At 34.3% G+C, this 13,909-nt stretch overlaps 1 protein-coding gene across 2 annotated transcripts in view; it reads left to right on the top strand.

Moving 5' to 3' along the window:
- Window positions 1-821: 821 nt before the first annotated feature.
- Window positions 822-13,909, top strand: part of LOC145279776 (solute carrier organic anion transporter family member 5A1-like) — a 382,142-nt gene continuing 369,054 nt past the window's right edge. Inside the window, exon 1 of one of the 2 annotated variants that reach the window (XM_080131097.1) lies at window positions 822-1,145. The gene's annotated coding sequence lies outside the window, so the exon portion shown is untranslated. Of the gene's footprint in view, window positions 1,146-1,339; window positions 1,476-13,909 lie in introns of those variants that run through there. The other variant, XM_080131096.1, reaches the window with a different exon arrangement.

The raw sequence follows: 13,909 nt of genomic DNA, 5'->3' as shown, positions 1-13,909 counted from the left end.
TAATTGCCTGTGTAACTCCGTTCCGTTCCCTGCTTTCCAGCTAACCACAATATGATCGTCTTCAAGTCCAACGTAAACAAGTTCTTGATGAGCCATCCCTTTAAGTAACCCAATTTACTAAATTTCCACTACTATTACGATATTGCCTCATTTACATTTCCTACTGTACACTCAGTAAGCCTTATCCTCGAGTGGCTTCCAGCCTTTGATAAATGATGACTACTTTGTAAAAAAAAAAAAAAAAAAATCGTGAGATCGACAGAAAGATTTCCGAGTTCGACAAGATACACCTGAAGAAGGTCGGAGATTATATCGACCGAAACGTTGTGAAAGTAACACTCAAAATGATAACAGTAATGTGACAAATCAAAATAAACTCGAGATTTTCTATGAAATTTCGAATAGAACTCTTTATTTATTCCAAGAGGATAGCTTGTTCTGGTTCCCTGTTTATGAAGAAACCTAAACGCATTCTGCCTGATTTAAGTTCATAATGAAATTATTTTTAAAACGTCACTTTTGTATTTGATTACATGTTGGTTTTAATGTATAATGGATTAATAGACACTTGAACAATAACTTGTAAGTTACAGAGCTGCGAGAAACACACAGACACACGAGAATTGGTCGCACAATTTTATGATCATAAAGATAGAGAAAACGTGCACTATGCTGTGTTATTCACGTGTTTGTTGTGTATTAGGCTGCAATATCGCTTCTTTATGTGGTACTGGTACGCTTTTTTATTAACATGCGTGCGTTGTGTCCGTGTGTCGGACTGCGACCCGCGATATAATCGAGAGAGAGAGAGGGGGGGGGGAGAAGAAAAGGGAGAATAAGACATCACTTCTTTGGCTCACTGCTGGGGTCTTTTCAGCCTCCCAGTCTCATTCTCATCCTCTCTCCTTCTACATCATCAATTTTTGTTTTGTTTTAGTTATAGAAAGAAAGACGAGGAAACACAGAATCTAGACGAGAAATTACCAAAACACGCAAACAACCTGCTGCCTTAGATTGAGGGCATTTCTTTTCCTTCAACCAGACTCAAAACATTCGAATTTTAAGGCCGTTGCCTTGTTATTATTGAGTCAGATTTAATTATTATTGTCTTCGAGTCTGCTTTCTTCCAGCACGGCACTAAAAAAGTAAGTGTCACTGCTTCCTATTATATCTACTATTTTATTAATAATACTTGACGTGGTTTTAAACCAAATTAAACGCACAACTGCTGCAACTACATTAGTATTACCCCAGGAAACAAACAAACAAACAAACAAAAGAACCCACAACACTGTGATCTTTTCGAACACATGGAGTTCTCCCATTTCCCGAGCCATTATTTACAGGTACCGTGTGGCTCCTGTCTTTTCACGTCGACTACAAACAAATCCCAAAGCCTCACAGCCTCCTCATCACTTTTTGACATCGCTTTGTCTAACAAGGATAATAATAACTTACTACCTTCATTTTTCAAGGTAAGCAGATTTTTTTTGTCATCTATCCTCATGTTAGCTCGCAGAAGACTTCGTTGTGTTAGATGTCGAAAAATTTGAACAAATCTGTGGCATTTATTGCCAAGTTCATTAATTATTCCCATTTGTATGTTTGTGTGTGTGGGGGGGTGGATGGGTGGGGAGTTAAATATATATTCTTTGCCCTCGCGCTGTCAACGGAAAAATAACACGAATCTATTTGTTTTTGTGTGATTAGAAGTCGACATCCTGTAAGAATTTATATTTATATATATATATATATATATATATATATATATATATATATATATATATATATATATATATATATATATATATATATATATATAAAAGGACGTGCAGAAGGACGTACCATGGATGCCCAAGCACGTGCCCCTTTTATTCCTGTTTTAAAAGTGCCCTTTTCAGAGGAGTGTAAGTACTGCCTCCTCACCGCCTCAGTGCCTCAGTGCCTGCCTGTCTCACTGACACACCGTTTTTTTTTTTTCACTTGAACACCTGCCCTGAAATAGTTCTCTACTAATCACTGGCTGGCACACACACACACACACACACACACACACACACACACACACACATAATTTTACTCGATAAATCTGACGGTTTAACGTAAAACGATCATTCACTTTCTGACTAAAAAGCGTTATCTATCATACAGATAAATCACATAGCACAGAACAGAACGGATAACTATTTTCAGTGTTTCTAAGATTACAACGATTTTTTAGTTACCCGTTCTGTTCAACACTATGTTGTCAAAAACTAATTGATTCTAAAATATTTTATTTATTTATTTTAATTTATTCCCAGGTATTTTCAGGGTGTTGACGTGTAATCGCTAACGAAAAATAAACAGAATTTCATCGTTTTATTTTGCACCAGCACCAGGGAGCACCACCATACGTTGTCCAGATAAATAAAAACGCGAATCGATATGTTTTCGTGCGATTAAAAGGCGACATAACTGTCGTACGCACACACATACACGCATATATCTTTGACATTACTTTATTGATATAACGTAAAATGATCATCCACTTCCCAACCAGAAAGCGTTATACACAATTTTCGAGTGCATAGCGTAAGACAGAACAGGTAAATATTTTTCAAAGATTGCCGCCATTTTCGAAATGCGTTCTGTTCTACGCTATGTTGCCAAAAATTAGTCTATTCTAAAATGTTTTATTTGTCTATTTTTTTTTTCTTTCTTAATTCTATGCATTTTCGGCTGGTTGGAGTGTAAAATAAATCGAATTTCATTTTGATTTTATTAATCTATTTGTTTATGTGCGATCATATTCGTAAATCGAAGCGTAAAATGATCATCCACTTCCCGACCAGAAAACATCGTTAATTACCCAGTTTCTGACCAGCATATAACAGAACGGATAACTATTTTATAATGTTTACAAGAAAAGATTGCCACCATGCATAAAAATAGTCGCCCGTTCCGTTTTACACTCTGCTGTTTCATACTAGCTGATTCTAGAAGATTTTATTTCCTGGTTGTTGTTGACGTGTTCAATAAATAAAATTTCGCTTTTTATTATTGCACCCACGCCACGCTGTCAACAGACAATTAAAAACGCGGATCTATTTGTTTATTTGTTTTTGTGTGATCAGAAGTCTATATCGTGTAAACACACACGCACACACACACACACACACACACACACACACACACACACACACACACACACACACACACACACATACGTGTTGCGTGTGTATATATACATATGTATGTGTGTGTTTGCAATAGTGGAAATGGTAATTAATAAAAACTGAAGAAAGTGCTCAACACTGTTGTAGAGCAAATATGCGTTTTTATTTTTTATTACCGTATCTTTCTGTTAAGTTACATTATTATTTCAGCTACCCGGCCGTTTTTTTTTTTGCCGTCTGTAGCTTCCTCAGACTTTTACAGAAATTTCTGTAAAAGTCTGAGGAAGCTACAGACGGCCAAAAAAAGGGCCGGGTAGCTGAAACAATAATGTAACTTAACAGAAAGATACGGTAATAAAAAATAAAAACGTATATATATATATATATATATATATATATATATATATATATATATATATATATATATATATATATATATATATATATATATATATATGAAGTAAATAAATATAACGTCATTCATTCACTTCTCGACCAGAAAGCGTTATTGTTCGCCCAGTTTAAGGGTAACTATTTTTTGAAGATACCGCCATTTGCGAAAATCTATTCAAAACTATATTGTCAAAAAAAAAGGGGGGGGAGAAAAGAAAAACAACAACAAAAAACAGGTGATTGTGAAATATTATTTTTATTGATTTTCTTTTAATTCTAGGAATTTCCGGGTCGCTTGCGTGATATCGCACGAAATAAATAAATAAAATGAAATAAAATAAAAAAAGAAATAAAATAAAAAATAAATAAAAAGAAATTCATAAAAAAAAAAAATCGTCCCATGCTGTGAACGGAAAATAAGCACACGATTCTATCATTGTTTCGTGCGATGAAATGTCAACGCACAGAAAATACGCGTAAACAAATATAAAATGAATTTTAATACTCTATAAATATAACGTAAAATGATAACGCACTTCCAGACCAAATCTGTTATTGATTAGCTAGTTTCTAATTACATAGCGTAGAACAGAACAGGTAATCATTTTTGAAATTAAAAAAATTGGTTACTCGTTCTCTTCTCCAGTATGTTGGAGAAGAAAAAAAACTGGGTATTCCTAAAATATTTAAAAAATTTATTTTCTTCTAATTTCCTTAATAATAATAAAAAATAAAATGAAAAATAGTATCTCATTTTTCTTTTTCTTTTGGCAGGTTGTGGGGGAAAAAGTAAAATCGAATCGTTTTCTTTACTTGTGTCCAAAATGACTGTTTTATTTGTTTGCAATATTATACGTAACTATATTTAATTTTTGATTTGTTTTGGTTTTAGCGTTCTAAATTCGTCTTTCAAATTGGTACCGCTCTAATATATTAGCACCCGAGCCGTTCTCTTAGGTAATCGAATGTATCCCCTTTCGTGGATCTTCTTTAATCCTTCCATGGTATTATTCGACGTCCAGTTCACAATCTCATTAGCTCTAATCCTCGAGTAGCTTTTGGCCTTGGTAAATGGTGGCTCATTAGTATTACTATTAAAGAATTGCATTGACGTAAGATTTGTAGATAACATGATGTTAACTAATTTACATGCAAGAAAATGTGCTTCCCTGCAGATTACAACTCAACGTCTTCAGCAAATGTCAACAAATACTTGACGAACCATTCCCCTAAGAAATCAAACTTATTTTGTCGATCTTTTAAAGTCCTCTGATGGTGTTCTTCATCGTCCACCTGACAGTCTCAATAATCATTATCCTCGAATCGCTTTTGAACTTTTATAGGTGATGACTCTAAAATTAATAATAAAAAAAAAATTCTTCAAGAAAAACAGGTGCATTTTTTATTTTTTAATCAAGACATATTTTAATTTGAATTTCTCTAAATGCGCTCATAAAGTCACAATCAATTAGGAATTTTCGGTTATTTTTTATAATAGCCAGCAAAAAAAAAAAAAAAAAAAAAAAGACGTGAAAAAAAATACACAACAAATAAATCTTTCCAAGGGCAAGTTACTCTTCTACTTATCTGGATAAGTTTTTTTTTTTTTTTGTGTTTTCACTTATTTTAAAGCGTTTATTTACTTTGAAACAAAAGTAGTGTCAAGTTTGTTGCGTTAGAACGAAAAAAAAATTGTTATAATCATTTGGAACGCTCAAAAATCGAAAGTTAAACAAAATACTGGTAGAAACACATTCAATAAATGTCACCAATTTTGCTGAAATGTAATGATTTACCAGTGTTTTGTTTAAGTTTCGATTTTTGAACGATTATCATGGTTGGTAACATTTAATGCTACTAAAACAAAGCTTCTTTCATTTAATTATAAAAAAACCTTCTCAACCAACGATTGCCATGACAAATAACACCCTATCTGAGAGCCCATCTTTCAAACTCCTCGGCCTATTAAATACATTGAGGACATTGTCAAAGCTGCTGCAAAGAAGGTGGCCTTACTTTACCGTACTAGAAAATTATTCACACTAGAGAGCATCCTATATCTTTACAAAACCACAATTCACCCATGCATAGTGTACTGTTACCACATCTTGCCTGGCGCATCAGTCTCTCTCTCTTAGACAGAGTCAAAAAGAACAGTGTCAAATCTAAGAGGTCTCACACTATCGGTCAAGCTTTAACCTCTGTCCCATCGCCACAATGTTGCATGCCTGTGCCTATTTTACAAGTACTTTCACGGAATGTGCTTTGATTAACTTATAGCACTTGTAATCTTGACACACGAGGTACCTTCAATAAGTTTCCAGACTTTTTTGTACAGGCATTTAAAATTGTCGTAGCCTCTTGAAAATTAGTATGTTATTGCTATAAATCTTATGAGATGATTGACCAGTTTTTATGATTTCAGGTTCAAATGAACAACTACACTATGAATTGGAATACACTCTACTAAAGCCTGATTGTCGCAGTTGGTGAATTTCAAAAATGCAATTTGGAAGTGAGGACACGTTAGAAAAATGATATGCAATAAAATTCTGTTTAAAACTTGGAAAAAATGCCACAGAAACGTATGGAATGCTCCAGTCTGTTTTTGGACCATCTTGTATGAATCGAGTATTAGTTTTTGAGTGGCATAAGAGATTCAAGGAAGGCAGAGAGTCTGTGAAGGATGATGAGAGGTGTAGGAGGAGTAAGGAAGTCAGAACACCAGAGTTGATTGGCCGAATAAAGTATTTCGTGGATAAGAATGGTTGTGTATCTATAGAGACAATAAGTGCACAGTTTGATGTCAGTGTGGGAACTGTACACACAGTTATTCACAAGGAACTGAAGATGCGGAAGATTTGTGCAAAGTTTGTTTCAAGGGTGCTCAGAGAAGATCAGAGTATTCCACTAAGATGGGCATCAAGATAATTCCTCAATCTCCCTATTGTCCAGCTCTTGTTCCTTGTAACTTTTGCTTATTCCCTAAACTGAACGAAAACCTTAAAGATTCTCATTATGAGACAAAGAGATGAAAGAGGCTGTGCCGAGGGTCATTGGCATGCTCACACAAGAGGACTTCCATGGGGCCTTCCAGAAGTTATTAGAATGGTACAACAAGTGTATTACAGCCGGAGGAGATTACTTTGAAGAGGACTAGAGTTTCATGTGTGTACTATCAATAAAAGTGGCCATACGAAAAAAGTCTGGAAACTTATTGAAGACACTTCGTATATACGCTACAAGCAGTAACACCATAGCCCTTCATTGTGGTCCCTAGATGTCGGAAAGCCTTTTACTCTAATAGTTTCTTCAGTCGCACTGCTAAACCCTGGAATTCCCTCCCTGTTTCCTGCTTCCCAGATTGTATTAACCTGCAGAGGTTTAAATTTAATGTGAACACTCTCACTGCTCAACTCCCCACAGTCCCCTGTTAGACAGGATCCTAAATAGTAGCCCCTTGCATTCCAAGTGGCAATATGTTTTGTTTGGGTTGAAAGTATTATCGTTCATTTGTGTTACGAAACGCAAATATATTTTTTTCTTCTTCTAGAAGAGCCATTGTTCTAAAAAAGAACTACCTTTTCGATTGCTGAGCTGTTGTGTTTATGGTTCCAAAATTGTGAAGTACAGCTGTTTTTTCATAGTCGGATATATTATTATTATTTAAAACTAAGCGAACTAATATTGTCCCAGTTTCTGTATTTATTCGCCTTCCCACGAGAACAGAGTTGGACACAAGGTCGTATTTTTTTTAATCTGAGGAAAATCCAGCTCCCCAGAAGAGACTCCCTAAATTGGAACAAAAATTATAATTGTCTAGAAAGATTTCTCTTCCACAGACCGCGTACAGAACTAGACTTTGATTTCAGCCTGAAAGCCGAGGTACTCAATTGTCTTTAAAACTGATTACTCCCTACAAGTCCTTCTAGACTATCATATTTTGTCCCAATCCAGAGTGCCCTATTTTGGAGAACCGGATTTTTCCTACATTAAAAATATATCTTGTGTCTAACTCTTTTTTTCAAATTTTTTTAATGAACGAAATTGGAAAGAGTAAAAAAAATTTTTTTTTTTAATATTCTGCCTTAGAATAGTGGCGCCACAAAAATTACGTTTTGTTTATGAGAACAATTAAAGAAAAAAGATGTCCAAACTATCTTCTTAAATTATAACCCAAGTATTTTTTTTTTTTTATATACACCTGGATGTGTAAGATCCTATCTTAGCATGAAGTGTAAGGTAAACTCCTGTAAAACCGCAGTTTAATGGCCTGTGACGAAAAATGGTCTACAGGAAATTATTATTGTTTTTATTAAATATTATTAAATTAAGAACCATTTCGAATTAAAATCTATTTAGTATTACGGTTGTAATTTTATAGAAGAACACGCTTAAAATAGGCACATATGCTGAAATAATTGCTAACTTCTGTTTGTATGGAGACGTCATTGTTTTTTTTTTTCTAGCAATTATTTCAGCATATGTACACATTTCAAATGTGTTCTTAAGATTACATGCATAATGTTAAATAGATTTTAACTCAAAATAATTCTTTATTTGCAATAATATTTAACAAAAACAATATTTATCGCCTATGTGCAATTTTTCATCTTGTTATGTTCAGGCGGTTTATCTGCGGTTTAATCCAAACTTTTCTCATATTTTATAAGTAAACTGTCATTAAACAAAAGAAAAAGTAAATTCTTTTGTGATCAACAACAAAAGGTATTGCTTTATGTTACCTGCACCGTTGGGTGTAGGTTGGCACAAGTTAGGATAGTGTCATAATGAATAAAGAAATTAAGGAAGAAAGTTTCTGCACTGCTGAAAATCTACAAACAATTAATCTTAAGATAGAAAGTGTCCACTTAACGGATATGCAGTTGTATATGCAATAGATATATAACGTTTTTATTCAGCGGTGCCAGAAAACTATCTTTGCAACATTTTCTTTAGCAAATTTCAAGGTTTTATTGAGGAGAGAAAATTAGTTCAGAGGAGAGACCAAAAATTAATTTGTAGGTTTCTACATTGTCAATACATGTTATCTCTTGGCTTTGCCAATGCCAAACTACCTCGAATCTCTGTTGAATATGTGATACAATTTCCATATAACAATTCGACACCTGCTTCTCATATTTTTCTGTCTAGGGAGATAACTCTTAACCCTTATTATCTCACTAGCTGGGTGCAATGAGTTCATCTCATTTGTCAACAGATCGTCCTGACATGTACTTAATGAAATTCTCTCAAAATTCATACTAGTTAACCTCATCTCTACCTACCGGCACAGGGCCCCAATATATAATATATTACTAAATTTCTTTCTTCACTCTGACACAGACCTAACTTTTGCTGACCTAGACCACATGCTGCAGATAGCATGAATAAATATTTTCTGATGTTGTATATAAAAGAGTTTCGTTTTCCCTTCATTTGACGCCCGTTTTTTTTATTATCTTACAAAAAATTGTAGAAGTTTGTCTTACAGTCCATGCTAAGATCGGTTCCTATAAAAATGGTGACCCCTAACGTGATTTACTTTAGGTTATTTCCTACTTTAGATAAATTGTTTCCCAAGTGGTCACCTACTGAAGAATTGACCTGTTAATATTGTATATTGATAGTATTGGTTTCTTTTTTTTTTTTTTTCAATTTTCTTGTCATTTTGTTTTTTCCATAGGATGCGAGACATTCATCTATTACTTCAGAGACACCAAGTAGGAGATATTTATAAGATCCTAACCGTCCCTCTAAGTGCAATTGTTTGTGTATTGATGTACACATGCGTTGAGACTTTTTTTTTTCATAGGGAGTCACCACTTACCAAGTCCCATAGGCTATTCGAGGGTAAGGATTAATGAGTGTACATCAGGACTACAACGTAATAATCGCTAGTGGTGGAAATTGGGGATACTTTGATTATTTAAAGAGGCGGCTCAACAGAAACTTGTTTACATTGAACTTGAAGACGACCATATTGTAGTCAGCTGGAAAGCAGACCCACACAAGTAGGCAGTTCTAGGAAAGAAGCTTTGTTCATGGAATCTGTGTTTAGATTTAGGCATTGGAGTACAGTCAGGACCAGTTGCTTTACTGGAATTAAGGTTTTTAGAGAACCATGGCAACATCACACACAGATATTTCTACATTGCAAAGTGTAATATAGGGGGTAGGCGGTCATGATTGGCAGAATTTGCCGCAAAGTTCTTAGCAAAGAGTTTGGTTTTGTAAGATGCTTACAAAATTACCTCAGGTCCATTGATGATGCTTGAGAGAGAGGACACAGTTCTGTTTAGAACCCTGTTTGTTATTCGCCAAAACTCATGCAAACCAAGACTTGGTTCAGCTACTTTGGACTTGACAGACTATGCGTAGGACACTCTCCCGTTCTTTATTACTCTTTTGCAGTGGTTGCTGGCAGTCATAAATGCAATTTTAGTTTCAGAACATCTGTTGCAATATTTTTGGACTATAATTGACCTGTACTACCCTGTCTCCCTGCAGCCAAAGCCGCTAGGAGACACATCCCATCATAAGAGGCTTATAATGGGGTATGATCCCGCACAGTCAGGAGATTCTATTTATAAACGATGCTGCTAGAAACTGACGAATCAAATTAATTTACGTTCCACTACCAACCAATCAGAAACCAGAATTGCTCCATAAAAATTAAACCTTTTCTGTAGCGACTTCGCATATGTTTTCTTGGTGTCAACACGGGAAGAATCTTTTGCTCTGTGGCTTCCAACTCAAGAACTATCTACTGAGAACTAGTCACCTCCAGGATTTGTGTAGAATAACTTACCATCGGAAACTGTTCTGAAACTAAACATGGTTTACAACTCTAGAACATCTGCTCCATTGAAAACAGTGGAAATAATAGTTTCTGTGCCAATTCTGGAGTTAACCATGTCTGGCTGTTAGATTTTTGCTGGTATTTCTTGAAGGGTATGAATTGGTCTATACCAAATGTACTAGTCAGTCAGGTTTGATACTATAGAGGATATGCTCTTTTTAAACATGGAATGCAGAGGTATATCTGATATAAATGTTCGGAAGTATGTGTGTCTGCATATATATATATATATATATATATATATATATATATATATATATATATATATATATCAATACACAAAAAAAGAACAAAATTTATATATATATATATATATATATATATATATATAAATTTAGTTTTTTTGTGTATTGGTATTCATATTAAAAACCCTTTTTTCTATTTATTTAAAAAGAAAATATAACTTAACAGCCAAATTTCTGGCCGCAAACCGATCACAAAGATTTTCCCAAATCTCAGTACCCTGTATATCAAATTTCGAGTCTGTAGACTAAAAATTGACAGAGTTATTGCATAGGGAAATGTACACAGACACATACACAGACACACAGAAAGACACGTTCGCTTTTATATATATACTAACATTTCGGCTCGGCGTTGCCCGGGTGTTTGGAGGTGTATGCTGAGCAAAAAAAAAAACAAACAAACAAAAAAAAAGGTCAACTTTTTTAACTTTTACCCCTATTATGACCCCTCAACATTTATTGTTTTGGGCTCATATCAAGTTATTAAGTTAGATCCATGTCCAAGGAATCTATATCTAAAATTTCAAGTGTTTAGACGCAAAATTGTCGGAGGAGTTTGGTAGCGTTCTCAAAGGTTAAATCGTTGAACTTTGACCCCTTAACAGCCACATTTCTGGCTGAAAACCGATCACAAAGACACGTTCAATATATATATATATATATATATATAACTGTTTTTCTTGGTAAAAAAACTGATGATCTGATGATTCCTACAATGATATTAAAACTAAAGTAAAATTCTTGGAAGCAAACTAATACAATGACTAAAATTGAGTAATTAAATTACAAACAAAGGAGTTTTCTATTGAAGGATTTGAAATTAAAATTTATTTTGTTTCTCTGCTGCTTCTGTTGGCTCAGACTCATTTGCAACTTTTTTTTATAAATTGGAAGAAATAAAAAAATTAATTTTAATCGCTCAAGTTAGGGTTAGGGTTGGGGTTGGGGTTGGGTTAGATACATGTTTGTACTTGTATTTATTCTGTTTCCGTGTTTTTCCTTTTTATCATTATATTTTTCTCGTAGCGGTTTAACGTTTCGTAATCATCCGCTTCCTCTTATTTCGGTCAGTAGCCAAAGCACACCTGAAAAACTTTTTGCAAACCATGGGTCGGTAAATGCAGAAGTACCGTTTTTTTTTTAATAGTTTTAAAAATTATTTGTTTAGTTTTTTTTAAATTTGTAGATGTTATAAATTGATTTTATATTTTTTTATAAACGATTCTAATAATGTGTTTACTCGAGAGAGCCTTAAACAACATCTGGTGGTGAATCCCCAATTTGGGAGCTTTGGGGAGCTGTGAGTCATTCCTTAGTTACGATTATTGCCGAGCCCAGCTCTAAAGAGAATTGATAGTACCTGTCCGCATCTCATGTGTTAAAATATCAGTTACAAGATGCTTTTACTATCTTGGTGACACCATTGGAGCACACGGTGGAGCAGGTGCTAATGTAATTGCAAGAATGAGGAATGTATGGAGTAAATTCAGGGAACTACTGCCATTACTAACTAGCAGAGTATTATCACTGTCAATCAAGAGAAGAGTCCATCACGCATGTGTGATTGTGTGAAACTTGGGAGATGTGTATGGAAAAATAGGCTCTGATTGAATGGCCTCGTTGAAAGAATGGATAGAAGTTCTTGAGTTAATAGATGTAGAGCAGTTGAAGTAGCAGGTTCACTTTATAGGGGAATCCGAGAAAAAAAATGAGAGGAAGTGATGAAAATGAATCTGAGGGAAAGACGGATAAATAAAGACCTGGCCAGAGATAAGTCAATATGGAGATCAATTTGAAGCCGTCAAATTTATGTCACCATGTAAAACATACATTAAAATGATGCTGCTGCTGTTGCTACTGCTGCTGCTGTTGTTGCTGCTGCTGCTGCTGATGATGATGATGATGATGATGATGACGATAATCATGATGGTAATGATGGTGATGACATGGGTGATCTTGATGATGATAATAATGGTGATGATGATGGTGATGCTGATGATAATCATGGTGATGATGGCGATGATTGATGATCATGATGGCGATGATGATGGTGATAGTGATGATAATGGTGATGATGATAGTCACGGTGATGATGATGATGATGATGATGATGATGATGATGATGGTGGTGGTGGTGGTGGTGGTGGTGATGATGATGATGATGATGATGATGATGATGATGATGATGATATACTATTTATTACGTTCATAAATATAAAATTCTTGCAAAAAAAAACAAAAAACATCTAAGTTCAATTTAGTTTTAGGTACACAGAGAAAGAAAGGAAAATTCTTTACAATGGTTGTAGCTAAATGAGTTTTTACTGCGAAAGTTTTATGGGATGAGGGTAGATATTGGAACTCAGTTGGTATGTATCATAAACGTACATAAATATGAATATCAGCAAATATTTTAATTTATTTATTGTATCATTGAAACACTACTGTGTTTGAATATATGGTTAAGTGTTAGTTTTACTCATTTAGAACTGCTTTAATCTTCACTACTCACCCATTTTGCGACTAAATTTCAAACAATGTTTTCAGTTCATAGGTCACCTTTTCAGATATATTTTGAAAAAAAATTCTTAGTTTTCATTCAGTAAAAAAAAAGTTATAATAAAATTACTGGTATTCACAAGTTCTCAGAATTTGTAAGGAACGGAGAGACGGTTTTTACTGATTGGCTGTTGCTTACCATAGCAACCAAACCTGTTATATACTACCTCAAATTAGCTGGGAACAGCAGAGATGATGACATAGCAAGATATATAAAAAAAGGAAGTTCACCCAGGCAAATGAGGATATCCAATTCTCTAAGACAACAATAAAATATTATGATATATATATATATATATATATATATATATATATATATATATATATATATATATATATATATATGTATTTTGCTCTCCTTGCAATGTTTTCATTCGTTGCATGCTGGCATTATTCGCCCTGTCACCACGATTATGTCGATTCAGCTACTACTATCACTAATAATTCACTGCTGTCCCAATCTGTCGCTCAGCTGTACTGTCGCTGATAATTAACTCTCACTGTGCTTTTTTTTTTTTTACACAGGCATCACCACATTATCAAGGCCAAGAGGCCACTCAAGGATAAAGGTTAAAGATTGTACATTAGAAATTGGACAATATAGTAATCATTAGTAATGAAAATTTGGAAAATTTGATAACTTATATGGAACGGCTCATCAAGAACTTATTTACGTTAGACTTGAAGACAAC

This window comes from Euprymna scolopes, chromosome 7 (genome assembly GCF_053919585.1).
Source record: "Euprymna scolopes isolate OS-2025 chromosome 7, ASM5391958v1, whole genome shotgun sequence".
Taxonomy (NCBI): domain Eukaryota; kingdom Metazoa; phylum Mollusca; class Cephalopoda; order Sepiida; family Sepiolidae; genus Euprymna; species Euprymna scolopes.
The sequence above is the reverse complement of the archived record's forward strand: the minus strand, read 5'-3'. Positions and strand labels throughout refer to the sequence as shown.